An 11,173-nucleotide genomic window follows, 5' to 3' on the forward strand; every position below is an offset into this window, starting at 1 on the left:
AGCCTATAGCCTGGAATGTTCTCGTAGTCTCCTACCCAAATATTAACAGTTCCCTAACTGATCAACTTCCATGCCCAGCAATGTAATCATGTTCTCACATACACTCAGCAGTGGGCTATGAGCCGGAACGCTAAATTGCGCTCGCTGATGTGGCTCATAAGTGCTTCCGGGGCCAGCGTGATTTTGTTTCTGCACCTGTGGAAATTGCGCATGGAGCCATAGGTGTGCCCGTGTTTCAGCAAGGTTTTACCTGCAACTCTGTGCGCGATTTTGCTACTACCACAGGTGCAGAAGCAAAATCGCGCTGGCCCCACAAGCACTTACAACCCACAGCGGCAAGCACAATTTAGTGTTCCGGCTCATAGCCCATGATGCATATACTGAATGAGGTCTTAAACCATATGACATACCCGCCCTGGACATTCCACAAGCTTAGGCAGCCATTATTTACACCTTTTGATCAAACACCCTCATCACCTCGAGGCTTGACTACTGTAACACTCTCTACATGGGGCTATCTTTGAAAAGAGTTCGGAAACTTCAGATCGTGCAGAATGCAGCTGCGAAAGCTATCATGGGCTTTCCTAAATATGCCCATGTCACACCAACACTCCGCAGTCTGCATTGGTTGCCGATTGGTTTCCAGTCACAATTCAAAGTGTTGGTTATGACCTATAAAGCCCTTCATGGCATCGGACCAGAATATCTCCTGGCCCGCCTTCTGCCGCACGAATCCCAGCGACCAGTTAGGTCCCACAGAGTTGGCCTTCTCCAGATCCCATCGACTAAACAATGCCGTCTGGCGGGACCCAGGGGAAGAGCCTTCTCTGTGGCGGCCCCGACCCTCTGGAAACAACTCTCCCCAGAGATCAGAGTTGCCCCCACCCTCCTTGCCTTTCGTAAGCTCCTTAAAACCCACCCCTGTCGTCAGGCATGGGGGAATTGAGATATTCCCTTCCCCATAGGCTTATAAAATTTATGCTTGGTATGTCTGTATATATGATTGATTTTTCAAATTAGGGTTTCTTAATTTAACTTAAACTTAAATGTTAGATTTGTTTATATTGTCTTATTATTGTTGTTAGCCGCCCCGAGTCTACAGAGAGGGGTGGCATACAAATCTAATAAATAAATAAATAAATAAATTTGTCCTTCTGACCTCAGTGAAGCATCTGAATAGACCGGTCCTGGATTTCATTATAAAAGACAGATTATGATATAACAAATGTCATAACGTTGTAAAATGTTAACTTTCAGTTCCACTGTATATAACAATATTTTCAGTTTAAAATAGTTAAGCCAAGATACCCTGTTTCCCCTCAAATAAGACATCCTATAATAATAAACCAAATCAGGCTTTTGAATGTATAACAATAAGGCCATATTTCAGGATTCAAAGGAATATAAGACAGAGTGATATTTTTGGGAAAACATGGTAGTAGTAATCCTCAATCTGAGTATTGTATTGGCAGTTCTGTGTTAGCAAATACTTCAAAAGAAAAGGATTTAGGGGTAGTGATTTCTGACAGTCTCAAAATGGGTGAACAGTGCAGTCAGGCGGTAGGGAAAGCAAGTAGGATGCTTGGCTGCATAGCTAGAGGTATAACAAGCAGGAAGAGGGAGATTATGATCCCGCTATATAGAGCGCTGGTGAGACCACATTTGGAATACTGTGTTCAGTTCTGGAGACCTTACCTACAAAAAGATATTGACAAAATTGAACGGGTCCAAAGACGGGCTACAAGAATGGTAGAAGGTCTTAAGCATAAAATGTATCAGGAAAGACTTAATGAACTCAATCTGTATAGTCTTGGAGGACAGAAGGAAAAGGGGGGACATGATCGAAACATTTAAATATATTAAAGGGTTAAATAAGGTCCAGGAGGGAAGTGTTTTTAATAGGAAAGTGAACACAAGAACAAGGGGACACAATCTGAAGTTAGTTGGGGGAAAGATCAAAGGCAACATGAGAAAATATTATTTTACTGAAAGAGTAGTAGATCCTTGGAACAAACTTCCAGCAGACGTGGTAGATAAATCCACAGTAACTGAATTTAAACATGCCTGGGATAAACATATATCCATCCTAAGATAAAATACAGAAAATAGTATAAGGGCAGACTAGATGGACCATGGGGTCTTTTTCTGCCGTCAGTCTTCTATGTTTCTATGTTTGAGAAAATACTGAATTCAGATAAGTTTACTTTTTTCATTGGGAAATCAAATGTTCAGTTTAACATAATGCATTTCAGGGGCAGTCAAGAATCTTTTCCCCAATGTTTACGTGTATGTCCAAAAAGAAAAACTGAAAGACTTCACTTCCCATCATTCATAGTTCCCCACATCAATTGCAACATTCGGTTTCCAGAGAAACGTAACAATTCTACTCATTCTTATTGTAAACAAGATGCTTATCACCATTCGTTGTCATTGCAAATGTCATGCATATCATAATATCATGTGGTTTCCTCAACCATGAATTGGCATTTCAGGGCCTATGTAGGTTTCTCCCGTAAATGAAATGTTATCATAACCAGATGTAAATCTGGATTTTTCAAGATTGCTTAAAAGAGAATAGATCCAAAATGTTTAAATAATCTTGACCATTGTTTAAATATGTAGATACCATACAGGTCATTTGGACAGACCTTGGGCTAAGTATTGTAGGATATGTGTAATGAAAATAAATGGCATTAAGTTTCCTATTGATTTACCAGTCAAAAGGTAGATCAGCCTCCCTCAACCAGCTTAGAACTCTCTGTATGGGTTATAGTCGACGAAACAATGGTCCCGTCGACGAAACAATGTCATCTGGCGGAGCCCAGGGGAAGAGCCTTCTCTGTGGCAGCCCCAACCCTCTGGAATCAACTTCCCCCCGAGATCAGAACTGCCCCCACCCTCCTTGCCTTTCGCAAACTCCTAAAAACCCATATTTGCTGCCAGGCATGGGGAAATTGATTCCCCCGGGCCGTTTCATTTTATGTATGGTTTGTGTGGATGCATGACTGTTTTATAATGAGGATTTTAAACTGTTCTTTTTTAACCATTAGATTTGTACTATGTATTGTTGTAGTAAGCCGCTCAGAGTCTCCGGAGAGGGACGGCATACAAATCTAATTAATAACAATAACAACAATAATAATAACAACAACAACAACAATAATAATAGTACAATTCTCAGAATTTCTATCACACTTGGGAATTCTAGGAGATATACATAAATATATTTGGGAGGTTCAAGTTTGGGGAAGGTTATTATTATTATTATTATTATTATTATTATTATTATTATTATTATTATTATTATTTATTGGATTTGTATGCCCCCCCCTCTCAGCAGACTCGGGGCGGCTAACAACAGTAATAAAACAGTATATAACAATAATCCAATACTAAAAACAGTTAAGTTAAGGTTGATATAGTTTAGAATATATTTTTCAAAGGCTGGGAATTTATTTGTCTTCCTTCTATAGTAAGTATTATGTGACATGGTGGCAATACGAATCGACTAATCCAACAGTCCAATCAAGAAACAGTATCTCTAAATACTGTAATTAGTTGAGGTACCACAATGTTGAACCTGAAAATTGATGAGCCCAACATTTCTGTTCTTAAGTGAGACATTTGTTAAGTGAACTTTTCTCCATTTTATAAGCTTGCTTAACACTTAAAGTTGTTAAGTAAATCACTACAGTTGTTAAGTTAGTTGTGAATCTGGCTTCCCCTTTGACTTTGTCAGAAGATCACCAAAGAAGATCACTCTGCAACCATCATAAATATCTGAAGCATCTGAATTGTGATCACATGATCATAGGGATGCTGCAGTGGTCATCAGTATGAAAAACGGCGGTTGTAACTATGAACGGTCACTAAATGAACAGTTGTAAGTCCAGGACTACCTGTATACCGTTGTCTTTTTTTGCTGAGAGGAAATGGATAGCTGCACTCCTGGAATGATGCAAACATAATTGACAAGAAAAGATTTCAGGTAGAACAGCACAAGGAAACATATTTTGATTCATACTGTCCTCTAGTGGTTATTTAACATTTAACATCTCTGGGTGAGATCATCCGACTGCATGAGATGAGGCTCCAACAGTATGCTGATGACACTCAGCTGTATATTTCCACCCCATGCCAATTCAGTGAAGCAGTGGAAGCGATGTGCCGGTGCCTGGAGTCTGCGAAGGTTTGGATGGGAGTAAACAGACTCAAGCTCAACCCAAAAAAGACTGAGCAGTCCCAAGGACTGTTCCATCTGTCCATCCTTAACTCTTGGGGGGGGAATCTCAACCCCCTCAGAATTGGTCGCAATCTTGGAGTCCTCCTAGATCCACAGTTGAAATTAGAACAATATTTCTCAGCTGTGGCTAGGGGGACCTTTACCCAGGTCTGCCTGATGCACCAGTTGCGGTCCTATTTGGATTGGGAATCTTTACTCACAGTCACTCATAGCCTGATCACCTCATGGCTCGCCTACTGATGATACTCAGCTATACATCTCCACCCTGTGTCCACTCAGTGAAGCAGTGGAAGTAATGTGCCGGTGTCTGGAGGCTGTTAGGGTTTGGATGGGTGTTAACAGGCTCAGACTCAACCCCGACAAGATGGAGTGGCTGTGTGTTCTGCCTCCCAAGGACATCTGTCTTCCATCTGTTCATCCATTACTCTGGAAGGGGGGAACCACCACCAATATGAACTTGGCAAAAGAAATAAACAAACAAATAAATAAAAATAATAAATATGCAATTAAAGCCATCTAAAGCCATCCTTTTTATATGTCATGTACATTTCTCCCTAGAGATCGCTCAGCCACTAGTCTTTTCAAACCTCTCCAGAGGTTTAGATGCTCTTAAAATTTAAAATCCTTGGACCGGAATGGAAGCCATAAACAGGATCTGTGAAACTTTCTATGTCAGCCGAGGTCATGGCATCAAAATCTGCCATTCCCTTTTACATTTTTAGTTCTCTTTCTGGTCTCAGAGAACAGATTTAAAATATTCTAAACTTTTGGGGATGATTCACAAAGATTTTACCAGATCTAGAAGTTGCCTTGAAGCCACCTTGTTTTTTATTGTTCCGAAAACAAACGGCATCCATCACTAGTAGCCTTTTATTTCCCTTGGAATGTTTAAACTTCTTTAGTGAATACGTCATCCAGGTTTAACAGCTCTACCTATTAAAACCTTCATGATTTGCAGTTTAATGTCTCAGACAATCATTCTGTTTGGATTACAAAGAATGACTTGTCTTTGGAGAATTACAAATCAAAATATAGCACTGTTTTATCTTAATTTATATACATTGAACTTTCAATTATACGGACATCCATCAAATCCCATGCTGGCGAACAGCTCATACTATTTACAAATTTGGATTTTTAATACCATGAGTCAGAGAAATAAAATTGTCTCACTGCTGCCATCCACCCAATAAACTGAAAATAATTTATCTTATATAGGAAGCTGCTACTGGTAGCTTTGTTACACTACTCAGTGATTCAGTAACCCTATCTGAGCCCTCTAAAGGCAGAAATGTCTTTCCAGGCAGGATTGGTTTTTGTACATAGACATACTCCTATGAGAATACCTGCTCTATTTTGCCAGATACTTGCTCTAAATATGGACATAAACTGTTTCAACTCCTACCCTCAAAACGTCGCTACAGAGCACTGCACACCAAGAAAACTAGACACAAGAACAGGTTTTTTCCCAAACACCATCACTCTGCTAAACAAATAATTCCATCAATACTGTCAAACTCTTTTCTAAGTCTGCAGTACTATTACTACTAGTTTTTTCTTATCATTCCTATCACCCATTTCCTCCCACTTATGAAACTTGTTGCTTACATCCTTAAGATTTTTATTAATATTGATTGTTTCCTCATTGCTTATCTGACCCCTATGACAATCCTTCAGTGTTGTATGTCATGATTCTTGTCAAATGTATTTTTTTCTTTATGTACACTGAGAGCATATGCACCAAAGACAAATTCCTTCTGTGTACAATCACACTTGGCCAATAAATAATTCTATTCTAATAAAGAATTCTAATTAGCAGAAGATGTATTTGGATCTACTGTTCTATTCTGGGTCCTATTCTTTTTAATATGTTTGTGAGTGACATAGGGGAAGGTTTGGTAGGGAAGGTTTGCCTATTTGCCGATGACTCTAAAGTGTGCAATAGGGTTGATATTCCTGGAGGCGTCTGTAATATGGTAAATGATTTAGCTTTACTAGATAAATGGTCAAAGCAATGGAAACTGCAGTTTAATGTTTCCAAATGTAAAATAATGCACTTGGGGAAAAGGAATTCTCAATCTGAGTATTGTATTGGCAGTTCTGTGTTCAGTTCTGGAGACCTCACTTACAAAAAGATATTGACAAAATTGAACGGGTCCAAAGACTGGCTACAAGAATGGTGGAAGGTCTTAAGCATAAATTGTATCAGGAAAGACTTAATGAACTCAATCTGTATTATTATTATTTATTTATTATTTATTCTTTCTCCAATATACAATACATATGGAAGAGAATAGACATTAAGTAATATATATAAAGATAGAAAGTAAAAAAGAAGAGAAGTAGATGGGAGGGAGAGTATATATATGATATAAGAGATAAGGAGTGAATATATAAGTATATATGATATACTGTATATAAAAACATTTGATACATACAGAATATAGCTGTTGGCTATGAATAAATTAACTGCCTTGAAATGGTCCTGGGTTGGGCCTAGAGGCAAAAAGGAGCTGTGACGTTCCTTCAATATACCAGGGTGATCCGACATAAAAAAACATATAGCCCCTCCCTGGTACAGAGCTGGAGGGATCAAGGTCTGGTGGCTCAACTGCTAACTCTCTGCCTTACGAAAGAAAGGGAAGATCTGCATTTTCTGCTTGCCCTATTGCCAGTATGGTCCACCCACCATTTCTTGAGTTCAGGAACGTATGATGTCATATTCTACCCTCTCCCAGTCCATGCACCCCCTCCTGTCCCCTTCAAGGTAGATCAGACTAAGAAACCAACATCATGCAAATCAATACTATTTTATTGTAAATCTATATTGTAGTAACAGAATCTTACAAGTCTCAATGTCCTTTTCCCACTTCTTCCCTTCCCTTCCACATCTCAGACAGTCAAACTAGGGACTGACTTTCTAAGATTTATCTGCATGCTACATTCTTGCATTGGTATCTTACCACTTTTATCTGACCATTGCCTTCGTAGGAGCTCTTTCTCCTGTCCTTCAGGGTCATTTCCTCCGCCATTTACATCACCGAAATTTTGAAGCTCTGTTTCATGATTCCTGGTTTGGTCTTATGATATCTTAACCTCTTCAGAGTGGGCAATCTGCAATATTTCCTTCCAAACTAGTATCACCTCTGTTGCAACTGATGAGACTGCTCCACATAATTCCTTCCTCATCACCTGCCCTGTGGAATTCTTTTCCTCCTAAGATAATAGAGTCTTACTGTATTTTTCAGACCATAACCACACCGGAGTATAAGACGCACCTTAGTTGCAGGGGAAGAAAATAGAGGGGGGGGGGGGAAATCTACCTACCAGGTATTAATCTGGCTAGCATCTTTAGTCTGGTCAGCTTCAGCATTGTATCTGGTTAGGGCTGGCAAAAAAATCTTCTTCAAAGGGAGTAGCAATGAAAACAAGCCTGCAAAGACTTAAGGCTGTAAAAAAACATCTTTGGAGTAGCAATGAAAAAATACTGCCAGCTGGGAAGATCGTTAGGAACTCATTAGGGCTAAAAAAAAACCTTTTTTGGAGGGAGTAGCAATGAAAACAAGCCTGCAAGCCAGGAAGAGCATTAGCACCTCATTAGGGCTGGGGGAAAAGCTTCCAAAAAGCTACATTCGGAGTATAAGGTGCCCCCAAATTTTCAGCATATTTTGGGGGGAAGGTGTGTTTTATACTCCAAAAATATGGGTATGTTCTTCTTGGTCAGCAAATATCCTTTCTTATTGTGTGATTGATTCAAATACCAAGTCAATTGACTCCTTATTCTTGTGGCTCCCCCAACCCCAGCAGAAGTCCATCCCTGCATTCCATACTTAGATTTTGCAATAGACATCTTTCAGTTTCTGTCTACACTCCAAGAAGCATGCTCCCTCGCAGCGAAGGCCTGCTGTCTTTGGCGTTGCCGGTGTGCCCTCCGTGACGGTTGATGTGGGATTTGGCTTCCGCGCATGCTCAGAAGCAAAAAATCAGTAAAAAATGGTGAAATTTCACTCGTGCAAGGGTCTTCATGGGAGACTTTGCTTGCTGCACATATGCAAAAGCTAAATCTCTCATGGGCATATGTGGTCCACGTTGGGGGCGCACACTGTGGACCCATCCCAAAAATCGCTACTGGAACATAGCACCTTACTTTTTTGGTAGCAGGCCATCACTGCCCCCTTGCTTTCCCACCCCTCTCCCTCGCTATTACAAAGACTCCCTTTCCTTGTTCTCCCCTAAATCTTTAAGACTAGTGAGAAGAACCCCTGAAAGAAAAAGACAGGCACTTGGACAGAAGCCAACCTATGGGACTTGCCTTCTCTGCATGGAGGAGAAGGGAAAGAATCAGGAGAAGACTCATGCCACAGGGTGTGATAGTCATAGTCTAGAGCAGTGTTTCCCAACCTTGGCAACTCAAGATACGAACCTAATTGGTTCCAGGGGAAGGTTCGTAACACGAAAGGTTCGTAAGACGAAACATTGTTTCCCATAGGAAACAATGTAAAGTCAATTAATCCGTGCAACCAAAAAAAAAACCGCAAAAAAACCACTGCCGCCCGGCTGTGACCTTTTAAAACAGCCGCGCGGCTTCCCAGCTGTCTCCGAACGCCGAACGCGGAAGTTCGGCTTTGGCGTTCGGCTTCGGGAGACAGCTGGGAAGCCGCGCGGCTGTTTTAAAAGGTCACAGCCGCGCTGGGGGGCTTCCCAGCACCCCCCCGAACCCCGAACTTTTGCCAAACTTCCAGGTTCAGGGTTGGGGGGGTGCTGGGAAGCCCCTCAGCGTGGCTGTGACCTTTTAAAACAGCCGCGCGGCTTCCCAGCTGTCTCCAAACGCCGAACGCAGAAGTTTGGCTTTGGCGTTCGGCTTCGGGAGACAGCTGGGAAGCCGCGCGGCTGTTTTAAAAGGTCACAGCCGCGCTGGGGGGCTTCCCAGCACCCCCCCGAACCCCGAACTTTTGCCGAACTTCCGGGTTCGGGGTTTGGGGGTGGTGCTGGGAAGCCCCCCAGCGCGGCTGGGGAGCTTCCCAGCAACCTCCCGAACCGAACCCGGGGTTCAGAAAAATTTTGTCTCTTCTTACGAACTTTTTTCGAGTTACGAACCGGCATTCGGGAGGCTGCTGGGAAGCCCCACCGCCCGGCTGTCACCTTTTAAAACAGCCACGCGGCTTCCCAGCTGTCTCTGAACGCCGGTTCGTAACTCGAAAAAAGTTCGTAAGAAGAGGCAAAATTTTTCTGAACCCCGGGTTCGTATCACGAGTTGTTCGTAAGACGAGTTGTTCGTATCTTGAGGTACCACTGTATGTTTATCCCAGGCATGTTTAAATTCAGTTACATTCATAATTCAATGCCTGGGGAGGGCAAAAAACAGCTTCCCCTACCTCTTGGAGGCCCACTGGAGGCCAGAAATGGCCTGTTCCCCAACTTCCGCTGGGCCCAGTAGGTTCGTGTTTCATCCTCCCCAGGCTGCAAAGGCTTCCATGGAGGTAGGGGAGGGAAAAAACGCCCTCCCCTTATTTCCCCCGAAGGCTCTCTGGAAGCCAAAAATGCCTTCCAAGAACCGCTCTGCAAGCCAAAATCAGCTGGCTGGCACACACATGCACGTTGGAGCTGAGCTAGGGCAACGGCTCACGTGCCAGCAGATATGCCTCTATGTGCCACCTGTGGCATCCATGCCATAGGTTCGCCATCACTGAACTAGAAGATAGCTCAAAGAAAGGGTGATAAAGCAAGGGAGAAGTTGACAGGGGGAAAAATAAACAGAGTCATTTTTGGATCAGGATCTTTTACCATTGCCTTGTATTGCCTGCGAGTCCCCTGGATCGCAAGACGATCAAATCGGCCAGTCCAAGATCAGAGGAGGAGATAAACTCTGTCTGAATCCTGACGATGAAACTCAAATACTGTGGCCACCTAATGAGAAGGGAGGGCTCACTGGATAAGGGCCTATGCTGGGAAAGATTGAGGGCAAAAAAGAAGGGGACGACAAAGAATGAGGTGGATGGATGGAGTCGCTGAAGCAGTAGGCATGAGCTTAAATGGGCTCCAGAGGATGGTAGAGAACAAGGCCTGGAGGAACATTGTCCATGGGGTCGCAATGGGTCGGACATTACTTCGTAGCTGACAACATTTTTCAAAAAACTACTCCAAACTGATTAAAATGCAGTAGAAATAAACAAAGCATTTTAAAAGAGGCAATTAAGTCAATAGGTTTGCAAAACAGTTGCAAAATTTTAAGTGTCCAAAAATTCATTTACAGATAAGATGGTGAGCAGCCACTGAAAAAGCAGAACTGAAGATGTGGAAGTGAGAATAAGCGCTTAAATGGAGTAAGACATATACATTTGATTTTTTAAAAATGGTAATAGAGTTCTATTAAGTTACATTTGGGTTTTTCAAATTTAATAAGAAAAAAAAGGACAATTACTTAAATCCCGTCACTGGAAATATGAAGGTCATTTTTTGTTATTCTGAAATCCATTATCTATCTATTATCTATCTTTCTCTCTCTCACCTATCATATATCTATCATCTCTCCATCTCTCTCTCTCTCTCTCTCTCTCTCTATCTATCTATCTATCTATCTATCTATCTCTCTATCATCTCTGTACTTACATAGTATCTCAGTGTGACTGGTGATTAATTTATGATCTGAATTAAATTCTGAAAGAATTGCCTTTTCTCATTGTTTAAGCATAGATAGAAATTTGTTATGTATGGTATGTATGTATGTATGACAAAACATGTGGTTGCCCTAGCAATTATTTATATCCACTGAGCTTGATATTTGGACTGATAGCAGTTAAATGCAAAAAATGTAATGATGTAGAAATCTTCCCTAAACTGAGGTTTACCAAATATGTTGAACTTCTATTAATTCAATTCTATTGAATTATCCAGTTCTACCAATCTTATGAACTGAATATTCTAGGCATT

The sequence above is a fragment of the Erythrolamprus reginae genome, chromosome 1 (assembly GCF_031021105.1).
Source record: "Erythrolamprus reginae isolate rEryReg1 chromosome 1, rEryReg1.hap1, whole genome shotgun sequence".
NCBI lineage: Eukaryota > Metazoa > Chordata > Lepidosauria > Squamata > Dipsadidae > Erythrolamprus > Erythrolamprus reginae.